The sequence below is a fragment of the Pseudorca crassidens genome, chromosome 18, assembly GCF_039906515.1.
Source record: "Pseudorca crassidens isolate mPseCra1 chromosome 18, mPseCra1.hap1, whole genome shotgun sequence".
NCBI lineage: Eukaryota > Metazoa > Chordata > Mammalia > Artiodactyla > Delphinidae > Pseudorca > Pseudorca crassidens.
In genome coordinates this window covers 8,025,536-8,042,840 of record NC_090313.1, presented here as the reverse complement: position 1 = coordinate 8,042,840, position 17,305 = coordinate 8,025,536, and the positions used below count along the sequence as shown (strand labels likewise).

General features: G+C 35.2%; 1 long non-coding RNA gene across 2 annotated transcripts in view; it reads left to right on the top strand.

The window, feature by feature from the left end:
* Positions 1-17,305, top strand: part of LOC137211123 (uncharacterized) — a 409,508-nt gene that overhangs the window by 350,288 nt on the left and 41,915 nt on the right. Inside the window, exon 7 of one of the 2 annotated variants that reach the window (XR_010936917.1) lies at positions 4,243-4,805. The exons of the other annotated variant lie outside the window; for it this stretch is intronic. This is a non-coding gene — a long non-coding RNA (uncharacterized lncRNA). Of the gene's footprint in view, positions 1-4,242; positions 4,806-17,305 lie in introns of those variants that run through there. 2 annotated transcript variants of the gene reach the window in all.

Genomic DNA, 17,305 nt, shown 5'->3' with positions numbered 1-17,305 from the left:
AAAAAAAAAATTGTTTTTCTCTGATATTGTATTTTCAACTTCCACCTGTACCAGAAGACATGACGAGGAGTGAGCACAGATGGAGAAGATTTTAATGTCACCCATTAAAGATATCTTTGTTTTATCCACTTCAAAACTGTCCAGATGCTTTCATTTATCTGAGGAAACTACAGAGTGAAATTTACCTAGTTGTGTAATGGCAGGGTCAGTGTATGATTAAGTTTTTAAGAAATGGTGGAACTGTTTTTCAAAGTGTTTGTACCATTTGCACCCCCAGGAGTTGTGTATGAGAGTTCCAGGTCTTTCGCATCTTCATCAATATTTGGCATGGTCTGTCTTAAATTTTAGCTCTCCCTACAGATGTATAGTAGTATCCCATTTTGGTTTTAATTTGGATACTCCTAATGACTATTAATATCGAGCATCTTTTATATGCTTATTTATTATCTTGTATATCTTTTTTGTGAAGTATTTCAATTATTAGCTTCCCCTCCCCTTTCAACTAAGTTTTTTTTTTTTCCTATTATTGAGGTTTGAGAGTTCTTTATATACCCTGGACCCAAGTCCTTCATCAGATATATGATTTCCAAGTATTTTCTCCCAGTCTGTAGTTTTTTATTTTCCTTTTCTTAACAGTATCTTTCAAAGAGCATACATTTTAAATTGTAATAAAAGAAACAGTTTATCAGTTTCTTCTCTTATGGATAGTACTTTTCGTATCAATAAGTGGTTCTGGGATAGCTCCATGTAAAAGAATGAGATTAGAACATTTCCTCATACTACAAACAAAAATAAACTCAAAATGGATTAAAGACCTAAAAGAAATTCAGACCTGAAACCACAAAACTCCTAGAAGAGAACATAGGCAGAACCCTCATTGGCATAAATTGTAGCAATATTTTTTTGGATATGTCTCCTAAGGCAAAAGAAGAAAAAGCCAAAATAAACTAACAAAACTTAAAAGCTTTTGCACAGCAAAGGAAACTATCTACGAAACAAAAACACAACCTATGGAATGGGGGAAAATATTTGCAAAGAATTCAGCACTGTCTTGGTCATCTGTTTTCTTCAGCTGATGACCCAGGTGGTAGCAGCAGCAGCATCAGGAGACCTAGATAGTGCAGACCTGAGCCCCAACCTGGGTTGTTGCCTTCTGATTCCATTCCTTGCCCAGCCCCACTCTCACATGTCAGGATCTTTGCTGGGGGCCAAAGCTGGTTCCTGCAGAGTGTCCCAGCTCCTGCAGGGGCGGTTCCTCTCCAGCCCCTGGTCTCAGCAGCACCTACTGTAGCACACCGACGTCCTCTGAGTCCCAGCCCATCCACAGTGGCTCCCATCTCTCTCAGCCTGGAGACTCTGGACCGGCTCTGGCCCAGTCAACCTAGCAAACTTCCAACCAATTGGCTGCAACTCCACCTTCTTCAACAAGGACTGATCTTTTCTTCCAAGGGTTCTCTTCCACAGATGTTCTTTCCTAGCCTTGGTGGACCTCGTAGAGTTTTCTCTCTGTGTTTTTACTTGCCCCCTATGATTGTTCTATATTAAATTATTTGTATTGCATAAATAATGGATATATATATATCAATTTTATGATGCATAATATTATTTACATTAAAATTTCCTTTACTGTGTGGCTTCTGTCTCCAGATTGGATACTGATTAATCTAATCTTTTCCCATCCTTTTACTTTTAACCTATTTTTGTCTTTGTATTTAAATTACGTTACTTGTAGGCAGCCTATAGTCAGGTCTTACATTTTTTATACAACTGACAAAATTTAGGGTGTTAAGACCACTTACATTTAACCTGACTAGTGATATAATTATGTTCAAACCTGCCATCTTGACTCTTTCTACCTCGTTCCCCCCTTAAATCTCATTTCTGTCTGATCAAAGGAGGGAGTGTGCCAGGGGCTGCCTGGACTCTCCCTCCCTTTAAGACAGAGAGCTGGGACTCATGTAGGGCTCACCTTGTTCATTTCCTGCCCGTCAGTGTGTTTGCTTTTGATAGCTGCCATAACAAATTAATAAAATCTTAGAGACTTAAAACAACACCCACTTACCTTCTCAGTTATTTAGGTCAGACACTGTGTGGCTCAGCTAGTTCTCTGCCTACAGCCTCAAAGGCTAAAATAAAGGTGCAGATAGCTGCATTCCCTTCCAGAAGCTCTAGGGGACAATCTGTTCCCAGGCTCATTCAGGTCATTGGCAGAGTTCATTTCTCTGTGGCTAAGGACAGGGGTGGTTCTCAGATTGAAGAGGATGCTTATATCTTCCGACTAGAAGTCACCTTCAAAGCCAACAAGGGCTAGTCAGGTTTTTCCAGGCTCCTAATCTCTGCGATCTCTCCTACTGCCCCCTCTGCTCCTCTGCTGCTGCATTGCTTCTAAGGACTCCTCTGCCTATTCCTCTGTGATCACATTGGAATTCCTGGATCATGCAAGATGATCTCTCTATCTGAAAGTCAGCTGATTAGTAACTTTAATTCTATCCACGGAGTTCTTTCACTATGTTAGAGTTTGAACGAGTAATCAGAGGATGGTAATCTTGGAGGGTCGTCTTCAGAATTCTGGCTATCCCACTCAGCAATCGCTGTCCTTTTTTTTTGTCTGATGTCCAGTGACTTGAAAATCTCATTGTCTCTTATGATTTGTCTTGTTGTTGGTTTTTTTTTGCTGCATATGGGATTGTATATCTATTTTCTGCTACTCTGTCTTGGACAGAAGGTGATGTCTGTGTTCAGGCTTTTAGGGTTTCTCTTCCCTCTGCCTTTCTAAGACTGTGTCTGTGTGTTGCTCTAAGAAGTAGAGAAGAACAGTTGGCATGCCAGGGGGACCTCTACTTATTCTTGAGCTTGTGCTTATCTCTGACATGAAGTGTCTACTAGGTGAATATGACCCCTGCCATCTTGGTGTCTGCATACATGTAGCTGGTCTCTTTGGTTTTCGGGTTGTCACCATGACACCTGCTGTGGAAGTCCACAGTCCTGTCCATTCAACTCTAATACAGAATCACCCACACACTTTGTTTTCTTTGTCCTGACCCTGGTTTTCTACTGAAGAACTGAGACTCTGAACAGACGCAAGCCCTATCCAGCCCCAGGATTCCATCTCTCCATGTGGAAAGAGAAAATTCTGACCATCCTTCATGCCACATAGTGGCTATGGGTAATCAGAATTGCCACCTTAGGCAAGGCTATATTTTGACTTACCATCCCCAGTGCTGTGGTTTTGCTCCTACATCATCTGTGTGGGATTCTCTTGGATGGCTGTAACCTGCCCCACTACATCTGCAGAGGATTAGCCACTGCAAGGTTTTACGTTTGTGGTGTCATGTTTCCAGTCTGAGGGGGCTGGCTTCTGACTCCTTTGCTTTCCTTCCACCAGTCCTAAAATCTTCCCTGACCCCTAAACTGGACAGAGAAGACTTTCTCTACTATTCCTTCATAAGTGGATTTCCTGGAAAAGTCTTTCTCTAGTATTTCTTAATTATAATTTAGACTTCCTAGGCTTTCCTTCTGATATGCAAAGGGAAAGCAAAAGAAAAATTTATATTAATAAATATATGACTATATTTAAACATATTCCATAGGATATCATGAAATAAAATTAAATCTATAATAGAGTGAAGTCTGCATGTTGGCAGATTAATGCCTTTCTGTTCTTTCAAAAACTATCTAAGGCATTTCTGCATGTAGATCAAGGCTTTGTGAAATAAATACAGGTAATGGATAAAATTACAGAAATAGTGGAAAAAAGGGCACAGAAGATAAGTTGATCTGCTCAGTACTGATTTACTGAATTAGGACAGAAAGGGAGAGAAGAGAAAATAAGATGACACTTAGGCAAAGGTTTCTGGCATAGAATTTTTGGAGGAAAGTATAGAGATCAGAGAGGTAGACTCCAAATCAGCCCTTGTGGTTATTTAAAAGACAAATGTGAAAACATTTATTTTCTTTACATCAAACAGTGTACCCTGTCATTATATCACTGAGAAAACTCAATAATGTTTCTCTACTTTTCAGTACTTCTTGCGAATGTAACCTTGTGCTATGATGAGGCACGACATAGAAGCAGGAACCCAGTGTTATTTTGGTCACATGTAGCCACATACAGTTGCTAGTATGAGCAGATATCTTCCCTTAAAAAAAAGACTTAAGTGGAACTCATATGAATTTTTAAATTCCATTTATTCAAAATAAGTAATATGAACTTTTTAAGATATGATATGTATCTACTTTCAGGTCACATATAAGGAGAGGGAAATGGACAATAGCTGTGAGTTAATGGAGAAAAAAATCCTAGCACACAGCAGCCGTATGGTGCTTTATTCCAACTGAATGGAGCAAGGTGAATGATCTGAAGAATGGTGGCATGACGAAATCGATCCACATTGAAGAAAGAAGAAATTTATTAGTGCTCAGGAGGTTGACACTAGACCTCATATTCTTCTCTATTTCTAAACACCAAAGTTAGAGAAGGGGGATTTAGAAATAAATATCTAGAAGGCTTTTTTCCATCTATTATCACTGGGGTAAGCTTAGTCCCTTGGAACAATGAAAATAAGTTTGAAAGAGCTTCTTGTTTTTCCAACTCTTTGTGAAAGTGGTTTCCCTATTTCTATCGTCTGTTGCCAAAAGTGTTTAATAACGTTTATCTTTGACCTTCTACCCATTTGCCCTTTTAGTTTATTTGTGCCAGCCCTGTGAATCCATGTGGTACAGAGCAATTTAGCGAGTATCTGGTCTGTAAATCAAAACCATCTCAAAGCAGTTTGCAACGATACAGGAGTGTACTTTTTCTCCAAGCTGTCTTCAGTCAACAGGCAAGCGCAACAGAAAGATGTAAGTGTAAATTATAGGTTCAGGTTATTTCTTCTTTGTTGTTTCCTTTCCTCACTTGTATTTGAAGAAGGTCCACATTATATATCTCAATACCCAGAGAAGAGCATCAGATCGATAACAGATAAATATGCATCTTACGTTTATGGCCAAGAAGGTATGAGAAATTTACTTTTTCACTTAACTTATGGACACATTTAAAGGAGACTGTGTTAAGTGGGATGAGTATAAACTATTAATATATTCCTCTTTTTTTTTTATTACTCTGTCAAAAGGGTAGAAATCACCCAGAGGTATGCATAGCATTGGCTTAACTCCAAATTCTGTCATCAGATTAGTATTCAACTTAATGTTGAGGGGTTTAGCCATTATAATTAATCATCCTCTAAGTGCAGAAAGATACTTAATACCTCGTCCCTACTCGTTATTTAGATTTTTAGTTCTGTAGTGAAGGGCCTCAGAAAAGATTAATTAAGTCAAACACTTTGGGGTTATTCTCCCATCATTGTACAGAGGATTTACATACATAACTGACATTAGTGTGTGTGGATATTCCTCCTGTAATTCTCTAGAATATCAATGAAACCAATCTCTCCCTAAGTGAGTATGTCTAGCAACAATAATATACATCAGAATTACATTAGTAACTCTAGTATTTTACCTTTATTATTTACTGTTTTTGTATTGAGGTAATAACCAAACAATTTTCATACATAAGGCAGTACATACATACTGTGTTTGAGGAAAAATAAAAGCTGATTTTATTATGGAAAATAACTCTAACCCAGTTACTTCCATATACTTATTGAATCCCAATTATCTCAGCTAAAAAAAGGGATAAATTCAAATTGTGATCTCTAAGATTGCTTATAACTTAAAAACACTGTAGTTCAGTATGTAATGTATTCAGATCTAAAATGAATCTCAAATATCAGAAGACAGAGTGCAGAGTTTACTATTTGAAGTAAATAAAGAGGTTATGAATTTTAGCATTGCCAGTGTTAATTAGAAGTACTTGAAATTCATTCTTCTATGCGAAAAGAGAAATTCTTTTTTGATATTTCTTTTTTTCATTTATGAAATACACAGTCTTATGTTTAAATGACCCAGAGATTGTCACATCAAAGAGGGAAGAATCCATGCTATAATTTGAGATTCCAGATAGCCAAAGCTAACTTGAGAAAGAACAAAGCTGGGGAATAGCACATTTCCTGACTTCCAATGAATTAAAAAGCTACAGTAATTTAAAAATATGGTACGGACACAAAAACTGACATATAGGCCAATGGAACAGAACAGAGAGCCCAGAAATAAACACACCTGTATCATCTATTGATCTTCAACTAAATTGCCAAGAATACAGAATGGGAAAGGATGGTCTCTTCAACAAATGGTGTTGGAAAAACCAGATATCCACATGAAATAGAATGAAATTGGATCTTTATCTTGTAACATATATGAAAGTCAACTCAAAATAGATGAAAGATTTAAACATAAGACCTAAATCTGTAAAACTATTAGAAGAAAACATAGGGGAAAACCTTCATGGCATTAGTCTTGGCAATGATTTCTTGGATATGACACCAAAAGACAAACAAAAACATACAAGTGGGACTACCTCAAACTAAAAAGCCCCTGCACAACACAGAAAACAATCAGCATAGTGAAAATGCAACATATAAAATAGGAGAAAACTTTTGCAAACCATGTATCTGATAAGGGGTTAATTTCCTCAACATATAAGGAAATCCTACAACACAATACCTAATAGCAATACTCGATATAAAAATGAGCAAAATACTTGAATAGACATTTCTCCAACAAAGACACACACATGTCTGAACAGTATAGGAAAATGTGCTCAAGATTACTAATCCACAGGAAAATGCACAATGAGATATTACATCCCACCTCTTAGAATTGAAATTAAAACAAACAAACAAACAAAACGTTAACAGGTATTGACAAGGATGTGGAGAAATTGGAATACTTGTACACTGTTGGTGGGAATGCAAAATGGTGCATTCGTTATGGAAAATAATATGGAGGTTCCTCAAAAAATTAAAAAATAGAACTACAATATAATCTAGCAATTACACTTCTGGGTATAAACCCTAAAGAACTGAAATCAGGATCTCAAAGAGATATCTGTACTCCCATGTTCATAACAACATTATTCATAATAGCCAATATATGAAAGCAACCTAAGTGTCTATTGATTGATGAATGAAAAAAGGAAAATGGAATATAGTTCGGCTCTTAAAAAGAAGGAAATTCTGCCATATGCAACAGCATGGATGAAAATGGAGGACATTATGCTAAGTGAAATAAGCGAGTCACAAAAAGATAACTACTGCATGATTCCATTTACATGAGGTGTCCAAAACAGTCAAACTTATAGCAAGAGAGTAGAATGGTGGTTGCCAAGGGAGAGGAAAATGGGGACTTTTTCAATGGCTATAAAGTTTGATTATGCAAGATGAATAAATTCTAGATATCTGCTATGTGACACTGTGACTATATTTAACAACACTGCATTGTGAACTGAAAAATTTAAGAGGGTAGGTCTCGTGAACTATTCTTACCACAATAAGAAACATAAATAAAAGAGAAGAAGCACAATCAGCTTAACTTTCTAGCATAGCATTCCTTAAATTTTCCCAATATCATACTAATAATTTTTTCAAACGTAGTTCTTCATCCACAACATTCATTCTCTATACATCAGACTGCAAAATTCATACCATAGAAGACTCTTTCATCCTCAAAATATTTTTTTCTATGGCTTTGTTTACCTCTATGGAGGTCATTTATCAAAGCATAAACCATACGTGGGCTTGAAAATATTTAAATTCTATAGTTGTGACTATATTCTCAACCAGATGCAGGCCCTTTTTTAACTTCAAAAGGAAATTCCAGATACGGTTTACTCTTGAGTTGATAAATCAAAAGACAAAGTGTAAATCAATATTGTATTAAACATGTTAATTTGAAAAATCTAAATAGATGAAATATAAGGTATTATTGTTCATTTGTTTTCAATTCAAATTTTTAAATGTTAGATTCTTAATTCACCCTAGTCTATGCAGAAGAGTCAGTGTGCCTGAATAACCAAAAATCATTAAAGATTATCTCAAACTAGATTTTTCAAGTGGAAGGCCACTGCTTGGGGAATGTATTAGGCAAAATGCAGCAATTGGTGGTTATTTATTTGACGCATATATTTTTCCACTCAAAGAGATTGTAAGCTTTTGGATGCAGTAACTGAATATTATATTTCTTTGATATCTTAAAACAGAAATTAGCAAACATTTTTTTCTGTGCAGGAGTAAATAAAAAATATTTCCAGCCTTGTGGGCCATATTGTCTTTGTCACAATCATTAAACTCTGCCATTTTAGTGCAAAACCACTATAGACAATTTGCAAACAAATGAACGTGTTCCAATAAAACTTTATCTATAAAAATAAGAATCCAGTTTGACCTTTGGACAATGGTTTACTGATTCTTCCATATGAGCACACAATAGTGCATAATAAAAATGAACTTAAATGCAAAATCAGTGTAGTCTCATTTGCTTTTTAACATTTTTCTACAGTATTAATTCTTTTACCGTTTTGTTATAATTGCTAATCTAAGTTGTACTATCGACATTCAAATCCACAGAGAAATTAACTGTTGACCAAATTTTATATATAAGCTAACATCTGCATATAAAAATACAAACATGTAGGTAAGAAGGCCAACAGTTAACAGTGGGGTCTTGTAGTGTAATACTGCAATTTTGTTTGTTTCTGATTTTGTCAAATTACTTCAATGTGTATTACATTTATTTTTATAACAAAACTAATCATTTTAATAACACAATAGATCAAGATTGTTCTACATGGATCAATTATGCATGAAAATTAATACAGATGTTCATGTTTATTTACTGGATAAAAATTTTAAATTACATCAAAGACATCCTACGCTAAGAAAACTACTTGCTGTGATTTTTAAAAAATGACTTACCATGCAATTATTTTAGCGGATCTAATTCCAGTCTCTGATATCCTATCACAATGATTATAGGATTTTAATCACTTTTATCAGTGAAAAAGCACTCTCACACCACTACGTGAAGATATCCACAAGATCATACATGGTAAAGTTAGCCCTGTTTTGTTACTGTAAGTCAGAAACAGAGACCACTGGTTACTGACTTCTATAACTTAAGAGGCATTTTTATTCTTTTTATTGTATGAGGAAGCCCCTATAGAATGCTGAATTGCTCTTGATTTATGATTATTTGGTTAGAGCAATCAGAACTCAGAAAGTTATAACAGAAAAGATCACCATAAAATAATGGAAATAAGAAACAGAAATACATTTTAAATGCTCTTCTACATTGTTATAATTTTCAGTGTATTATAGATATAGTAATGTTATGAAGAGTATGTCTTTTAAAAATTAATACATCCAGGGGCTTCCCTGGTGGCGCAGTGGTTGAGAGTCCGCCTGCCGATGCAGGGGACACGGGTTCATGCCCCGGTCTGGGAAGATCCCACATGCCTCGGAGCGGCTGGGCCCATGAGCCATGGCCACTGAGCCTGCGCGTCCGGAGCCTGTGCTCTGCAACGGGAGAGGCCACAACAGTGAGAGGCCCACGTACAGCAAAAAAAAAAAAAAATATATATATATATATATAGGAGTCAGAACTCGACCGGAGTAAAAGGATTGAAATATTAGTGAGAATCTAGATGACTTTCTCACTTTACCTCTTGCCCGTTTGTTTTTCTTCCTGTATATCCCTTCATGTACTGCATTCTTCTGTTTATATGACAGACTTTTGTACCAAGAGGGTCTGTATTTACATGTCCTCATGTAAATACTTAGAAAGATACTGTTCCAAAATCTAGGGTACACATTCAGATCATCTGAATGTTGATCATCTCATCATTGCTGAGACCCAGGAGTCATAAATTCTTAGAAACTAGATTAATATATGATGTAAAAATTTTATTATATTAAGGGGTACATTTTTAAGACATTTCAACATATTGAACTGCCCCCATAGAATTGAGCAGTAGTAGTAGTAGTACATGAAAGTGCCTAAAACCTCACAAAAATGCATGGAAAATTATTAATACTTTTAACAGTTAAAGAATGAAATTATTTTGTTGTCTGGTCTGAATTTCATTGCTTATTATTGAGCTTGAAGGTTTTTGGCATGCATATTGTTAAGTCTTTTAAAATTTTTTGTACCCAGTTATCAAAACTTCTGACAGGTCTTAGATTCTACTCTAATTACAAACTAATGTATTAGTTTGACATAGTTTCCTGGATGCTCACAGTGGACAACAGGCTCCTGAGTCAAAGACAAAGGACTTTATTACTCACCACAATAGCAGTAACTACACAGAGACACAGAGAAGACCAGGTGATACAAATGCAGTGGGTTCTGTTATGGGATAGAAACTGTGTATGGAATGCAAATCTTTTATAAATGGCAGTAAACCTATCCAAATTTTCCCCCAGAAGAAAACTTTGTCTTTATTATATTGAATAGTTTAAAAAAAAAAAAGACAAAACCTACTCTTTACTCCAGGAGGAAGGCCCTATCTGTATCTTCCAAAGCTATAAAGTAGTTCTATGTTAGTATTTTTTGAAGGAACACCATACTGTTTTTCATAGCAGCTGCACCATTTTACTTTTCCATCAACAGAGCAGAAAAGCACTAAATTTTCCACATCTTTAAGTAAATACTTGTTATTTCTGTCTTTTTGATAATACCATCCTAACAGGTGTTAGGTGATTTCTCCTTGATATTTTGATCTGCATTTCCTTGATGATGAATGATGTTGAGTATCTTTTCAAATACCCATTGGCTATTTGCATGCCTTTGTTGAGAAAATGTTTATTCAAGTCCTTTGCCCATTTTTAAAATCAGAATAGTTGTTTTCTTGTTTTTGAATTGTAGGAGTTTCCTTACATGATTTAGGTATTAACCTCTTATCAGATGTATGGTTTGCAAAAATGTTCTCTGATGCATAGATTGTCTCTTTATTCTGTTGATCGTTTCCTTTGCTGTGCAGAGCTTTTTAGTTTGATTCAGTTCCATTTGTCTAATTTTGCTTTTGTTGCCTGTGCTTTTGGTGTCATAGCCAAAAAATTATTGACTAGACCAATATCAAGAATATTTTCCGTATGTTTTTTTTGGTATTTTTACAGTTTTACCCAGCAGAGATGCCTCACATATCTGTTGCTTGTGTTATTCAATTAGTTAGAACTTGCAGGCAATGATAAATAATAATACAAGTTATAAGGAATATTAACATCCTCCTAGCATGCCACAGATGAAGAAACAGGTGTAAAGACACGTGGATTATTTTTTGATGACTGAACTGCCTATTGTTCATAAGCCCAGAATGTACTCTTGTTCACTTATTTAGCTCTAAGCCATGTTGACTATAACATGCTCTTTGTAAGTTATTGCAGACTACAGAAATCACAAGAAGAGTTCCTGTTTAAATTTCAAGAATGAGTAAAGGAGCTCTTGGTAAAATTATATGACGGTATTGCATGCATTTTTATATGATCATTAACTTTCCAAGCAAGTGCAATTCCTCTCACAGTTGATTTATATACAATCTCTATTTATTTGGCTTGCACTCTTACTTTAAAGCATGACAAATAATATAAAATATGTATCACTTATGCAAGTAAATGTTATAGCTCTATTTCAACTCTACCTTTGCAATTTTACCTTACATAAAAACAAAAAAGCTTATCATTTTGCACAGAGCCACTACCGACATGAATGGCTTCACTCTCCCGATAGACCCACCTTATGCCACGTGAATGGTAAATTGAATAAGCTAACTATTGGGCCATGACGCTTGTATGCAAATATCACACCTGTAGATGATTAAGTCATGATTTTGATCTTATTGTCTCTTCATATGTAAAATAAGACAATAAACCCCTTTTTATTTTTAAGACATTAAAATATTCTAATGCACTAAAATCTATTATTTTTAAGATAATAGAACTTATTTCCTCTACATTTTTGATCTTTTAAATTATAATTTTTTTGAAAAAATTGGTTAGTGAATCTTTTTTGAGATAGAGTTTCAACAATGATTCATTGACCATTTTCCACTATATTTTAAAGTTTTGAATAGAAGTAGGTAAATTAAATAAGAGTAAGTAAAATTAAATAAAGTTACAGTGGCTGGCAAATATAAGACTTCTGATAAATTTTAATTTCTTTACTTCCTTTATTTGGAACTTTATACAAGATTTTTGAAAGTGGAAAACAGATTCGTAATCATGTTATGTTCTGTAAGATAATAGATATTTAAGATTTTCAGTTGCATAAAAGTTTTAAAGATGAAGAATTTAGCAAACTTGTGTTTTCAGTTTGCATCCTAAGTCAAAAGACATCCAAATAGTTGAGGGAAAAAAAGGGGGTGCTAAATACCTTGTGGAAATAAAATTAATAGATATCTTTGCATTTGAAGAGTTAACCCTTTTACAGTCAGGAGAGATAAGGACGCATTTGTAAAGACCAGGAGATTACTTAGCTAATAAGACAGTAACAGAGGCATTGAAAGCAACTTGAGAGAAGCTCAGGTTTAGAATCTTCCAATTTTCAGGTGGAAGAAAGAAAAAAGAACAAGAACATAGTAGGTTAAGTAGCTCACTTGTCTTATATGGTACTGAATAACGAGAGGGACTAAAATCCAAGTATTTTGAGATTTACATCACTGTTCTGTGGTTCCTGTTGGTGGTGTGGTGAAAGTGGTTTCCCTTTTGTTACCTCCACACTGTGCTCCCACTTACATCTAAACAGTCGCGAAATATTTAATATTTTAGATAGCTTTTAAACTCTGATTGAGAAATACAAATAACAATGGCTAAACAGAGAATAAGCTGCCCTTTACTATGGTACTTCAAATCCTTTAAGCTCTGAGTCATTACTGTTCTCAGAAAAAAACCCCTGTAATTACTCAAGTGGAAATCGATTTGGGAACACCTGTGTGAGGTCTTTTCTTTTTCTTTTTTTTTAATAACATAAAAGCCATATTTGAACATTTAAGTTACGTTATTTTGCTCCAGGAAAAAAATGTTTTAAACAACTCTCTGAAAATATTTAGCTAAAATGTGTATTAAATTTATTGCTAGAAATAGCTCTTTTGTATGAAATGACTTAGCATACATTTTGGTAGGAAGACATGAGTAAAGAGAAACCACAAATGAGTTTGTAATCATATGCCACACCATGCAGGAGCCTGTGGAGTGTACAAGCTACCATTTGTACAAGTAGTAAAACCAAGATTACATTCCAAAAAATTACAAACATTTTCAAATTATCATATTAATTAGTAAAACCAAACAAGCAACTAGCTAAATAAATAGCAGTATTTAAAAAATACATTGGTATTGCTTATATGCAGAATCTAAAAAAAAATGATACAAACAGACTTATTTACAAAACAGAAACAAACTCACAGACTTAGAGAACGAACTTATGGTCACTGGGAGGGGAAGGGTGGAGGGGAGGGACAGATTGGGAGTTTGGGATTGACAGGTACACACTGATATATTTAAAATAGATAACCAACAAGGACCTACTGTATAGCACAGAGCACTCTGCTCGATACTCTGCAATAACCAAAATGGGAAAAAAATTAGAAAAAGAATAGATACATATGTATATGTATAAGTGAATCACTTTGCTGTACACCTGAAACTAACACAACATTGTTAATCAACTCTACTACAATATAAAATAAGAATTAAAAAAAATAAAAATTCAAACATGTTTTCTATTTGACTAAATTAACTAACAAATTGCATTAAAAATGGGTAGTTAGGAATACTATGGAGATGCCACAATCCCTTGGTAGCTTGTTCACAAAACTGAGGCTGCGTGTTCACCTGCCATGGAGTACCTTTGGAAGGGTTCAGACGGAGACCCCAGCGAAGGAACACATCCTCTTGGCCTTAATCGATGCCTAGCATAACTGGGTAGAAAATGTGGCATTTTTTTTACCTTGAAATATAAAAAGTACATCCAGCCTACAAAGATTTCCATGAGAGAGTTTTTAACATTGTAGTGATTGCCACAAAGATGATTGTTTACTCCTCGGTTTATCACCAAAAAGTTAAGAAATGCAGGAACGGTTTCCAAATATTTGAAATCTACTAACTTTCTTGATAAAATTAAAACACAAAGTTGAGTGTTCAAGAAATAATTATTTCAGTTCATTGATACTGCAGAAACATTCCTATCTCATCCTTGCAAATGTTTGTTTTTAGTTTACTAAGACTTTCTTTTTCCAGTTCTGATTGGAATAGGAGGTATGATTTGAAATCTTCAGTCTAAAAAAATTAAAAAAAAAATGAGCAAAGACTCTACAGCAAAATCAAACCAATGAAACTGTTCTGTGGTTTTACTCTGACAATGAGGACAGCCAAGTCAATTTGATAAAACTTACAAAGGTGAAAAAAGACTTGAGATAATTTGGTGATAAGTGATATTCTTAATATTTAGAATGTTTTGTGAAAATCAAAATCAATTATAAGCAGTTAGTATGTGTGTTTGTGTGTGGAGAGAGCTTTATAGAAGAAAATGAAAATTTTAAGTTTCAGAAAATAAGGCATCAACACATGTAAATATTTACTATATTCTTTTAAATTAAGAAATATATTCTTTTAATGCACTGGAAATCACAGTCCAAGGAGAAGCTGACTATGGCATTTGAAGCCTTAATGACTGAGCTTTGTGCTCTCACCTTCAGATCAGGGGAAGAGATGCTGGAAAATGGTGGCAACAGCACAGTAATGTTGGAATTGCTCCTCTAAAACTAGAGTAGCAAAGCCAAACCACCATGGATTACTTACTACAAGAAATCGTGAAATAAGAGCAGGGAGCACAAATCACTGACAGCACAAGACTTGACAGGTATCAGCATCTCTTCAGGAGGAAAGAGAAGGGATCAAGGTGACACATGATGAATTTGAGAAGTGGGAAACCCCCAAATTGCCACCAGGCATGCACTGAACATGGGCCGGACAATTGGAGAGAAATCTACTAAAACTATGAGTATTATTTTCATACTCTAAATTGTGGATAATAATCATGGGTCCATGGTTTAGGATGAAATGGCAGGTGTGATCTGAAGGCTATGAGATCTTCAAAATCCCTTCCACAACGAAGACCCACACTGAGGAGAGTGTGCCTGTTTGATAGATACTTAAAAGTATCTGTATTGAAAAATAATCTGCTAGAAAGGTAATCTGAATTTATCAGAAGAGGAGAGATAGGGGCAAAAGAAAGAGTTAGTCATGACTAAATAAGCAAAGAAAACTGCTGGGAGATTTCAAAGGGGAAGCAACCATATCTTAAAGTATTGCTGAAAATTCCAGGAGACAGAGATCCAGCTTTCAACTAGAAAAACTCTTCAGACCCACCTCTTCTTTCTAAATGGCCACGAAACTAATTTCATGTAGAGACAGAAAGAACACCACAACGAAATTTATAACAATTAAATTCCATCCTAAGTTATAAGAAAAAGAAGATAAATTGGGGCTTCCCTGGTGGTGCTGTGGTTGGGAGTCCGCCTGCCGATGCAGGGGACGCGGGTTCGTGCCCCGGTCCGGGAAGATCCCACATGCCACGGAGCGGCTGAGCCCGTGAGCCATGGCCGCTGAGCCTGCGCATCCGGAGCCTGTGCTCCGCAACGGGAGAGGCCACAGCAGTGAGAGGCCCGCGTACCTCAAAAAAGAAAAAAAAAAAAAGAAGAAGAAAATGAAAGCACTCCAAGAAAGCATGGCAGAGAACAGATGGAAACTGCAGTCAAAAGTTTCAAAAAAAAAAAATAAATTAAGAAAATGATAGAAGATATAAAATAAGAGCATCAATCTAAATTAGAATAACTGAGAAAAGAGGTGACAGTACACAGAATAAATTTGAAATAAATGAATAACAATATTTCAAAAATGAGGATGAACTTAGAAGGTATGTAAATAATGCCTTCAGATAAACAGAATAAGCTATGGGAGAACACTTTTTAAATCACAAAGAAAGAAAGGAATGAAAAGGAATCAAGAAAAAGTGACTAATAAATAGAGTATGTTTAAGAAATATCCAATAGGCCTATAAGAGAGGACCTCAAATAAAAACTAAGGCAATGAAACAAAAATTGTGAAATTAAAAAACATTCTCAAAAGCATTATATTCTATCAGTAATATGCCTCTTAGCTACAAGTAATGTGCTTCACTACCAATCAACCCATATCTAAGACACTATCACAAAAGGTATATTATACAAATAAAATCATTATAAAAGAATAATAGCTTTATAATTTAATTGTTTCAAATACTTCAGTTTGCAGTACTTGATATGTATGACATTTTCCTTGAGAAGAATCCTATAGAATCCTTCCTTTGGTTCCCCAATATCCTTAACTCTTATTACATTAAATTTGGTGCCAGATAATTCTTCTTTTTCTTTTACCATGATTCTGGCATCCCCTTTGAATATTTGTTTTTACAAACAACCCTATAGCCTTCCAACCTGCTTCAGATTTAGTCAAATCATTGATTCAATAAACATATACTGAGCTTCTCTATGTGTTAGTGACACTGCAATGAAAAAGATTCAGTGTCCTGACCTTCATGAATCTCCCACCAAATGGTGATGCACTGTAATTTTTTCTCCAGTTATGTCCTCCAAACGTTATGATATCCTGAAATGCATCTGAGATAAGCTGCCATTGTAGGCAAATCTATTTCTATTTGGAACATTCTGCAGTATGAGAAAGAGACAAGGTTTTGGTTTCCAAAACACTCTGACTTAAACCTCATCTCTGGCCCACTAATTGTATAACTTTAAGTAAGAAACTTAAATCCAAGGCTCATTTCTTCAGCCGTAAGAGGGCTTGAATGATATTTTCCTCCATGGGTTTATCGTGGGGATTAATGGGGCAACATATGAAATTGCTTGGTAAAGCACCATACAGGTTTAAGGTTACACTACTACCGAAATTTCCACATCAAACTCAATGTGTCTAGTATGGAATTAATTTAATAGTCACTCCAAAAGCATTTACAGAATGCCTGCTAGCCACCAGGCCCGGTGCTAGTTGCCTTATTTCTTTGTAACCACCTTTTATTTCTGTTATCCCAAAGCTCATAATTTTGTACAAATTGCTGTCACCTTCCCATGTATGCATTTGCAAAAACTCAGTGTAACTCAAATCATTTCTCCTTCCTAATCATCAATATCTAGTCAATGTCTTTCTGGGTTTCTGATATTTTTTTGAAGTTTCTGACATATCTTCAATGATTTCTGTCCTTATTCTTATATCTATTTAAGAAAACCACAAAATATGTGAACTGAACATTGTGGAATTATGTTTAAAAATTGCCACAAGGAGTTCAAAATTAAGCAAACATATTTTAAGCATCTATTTTC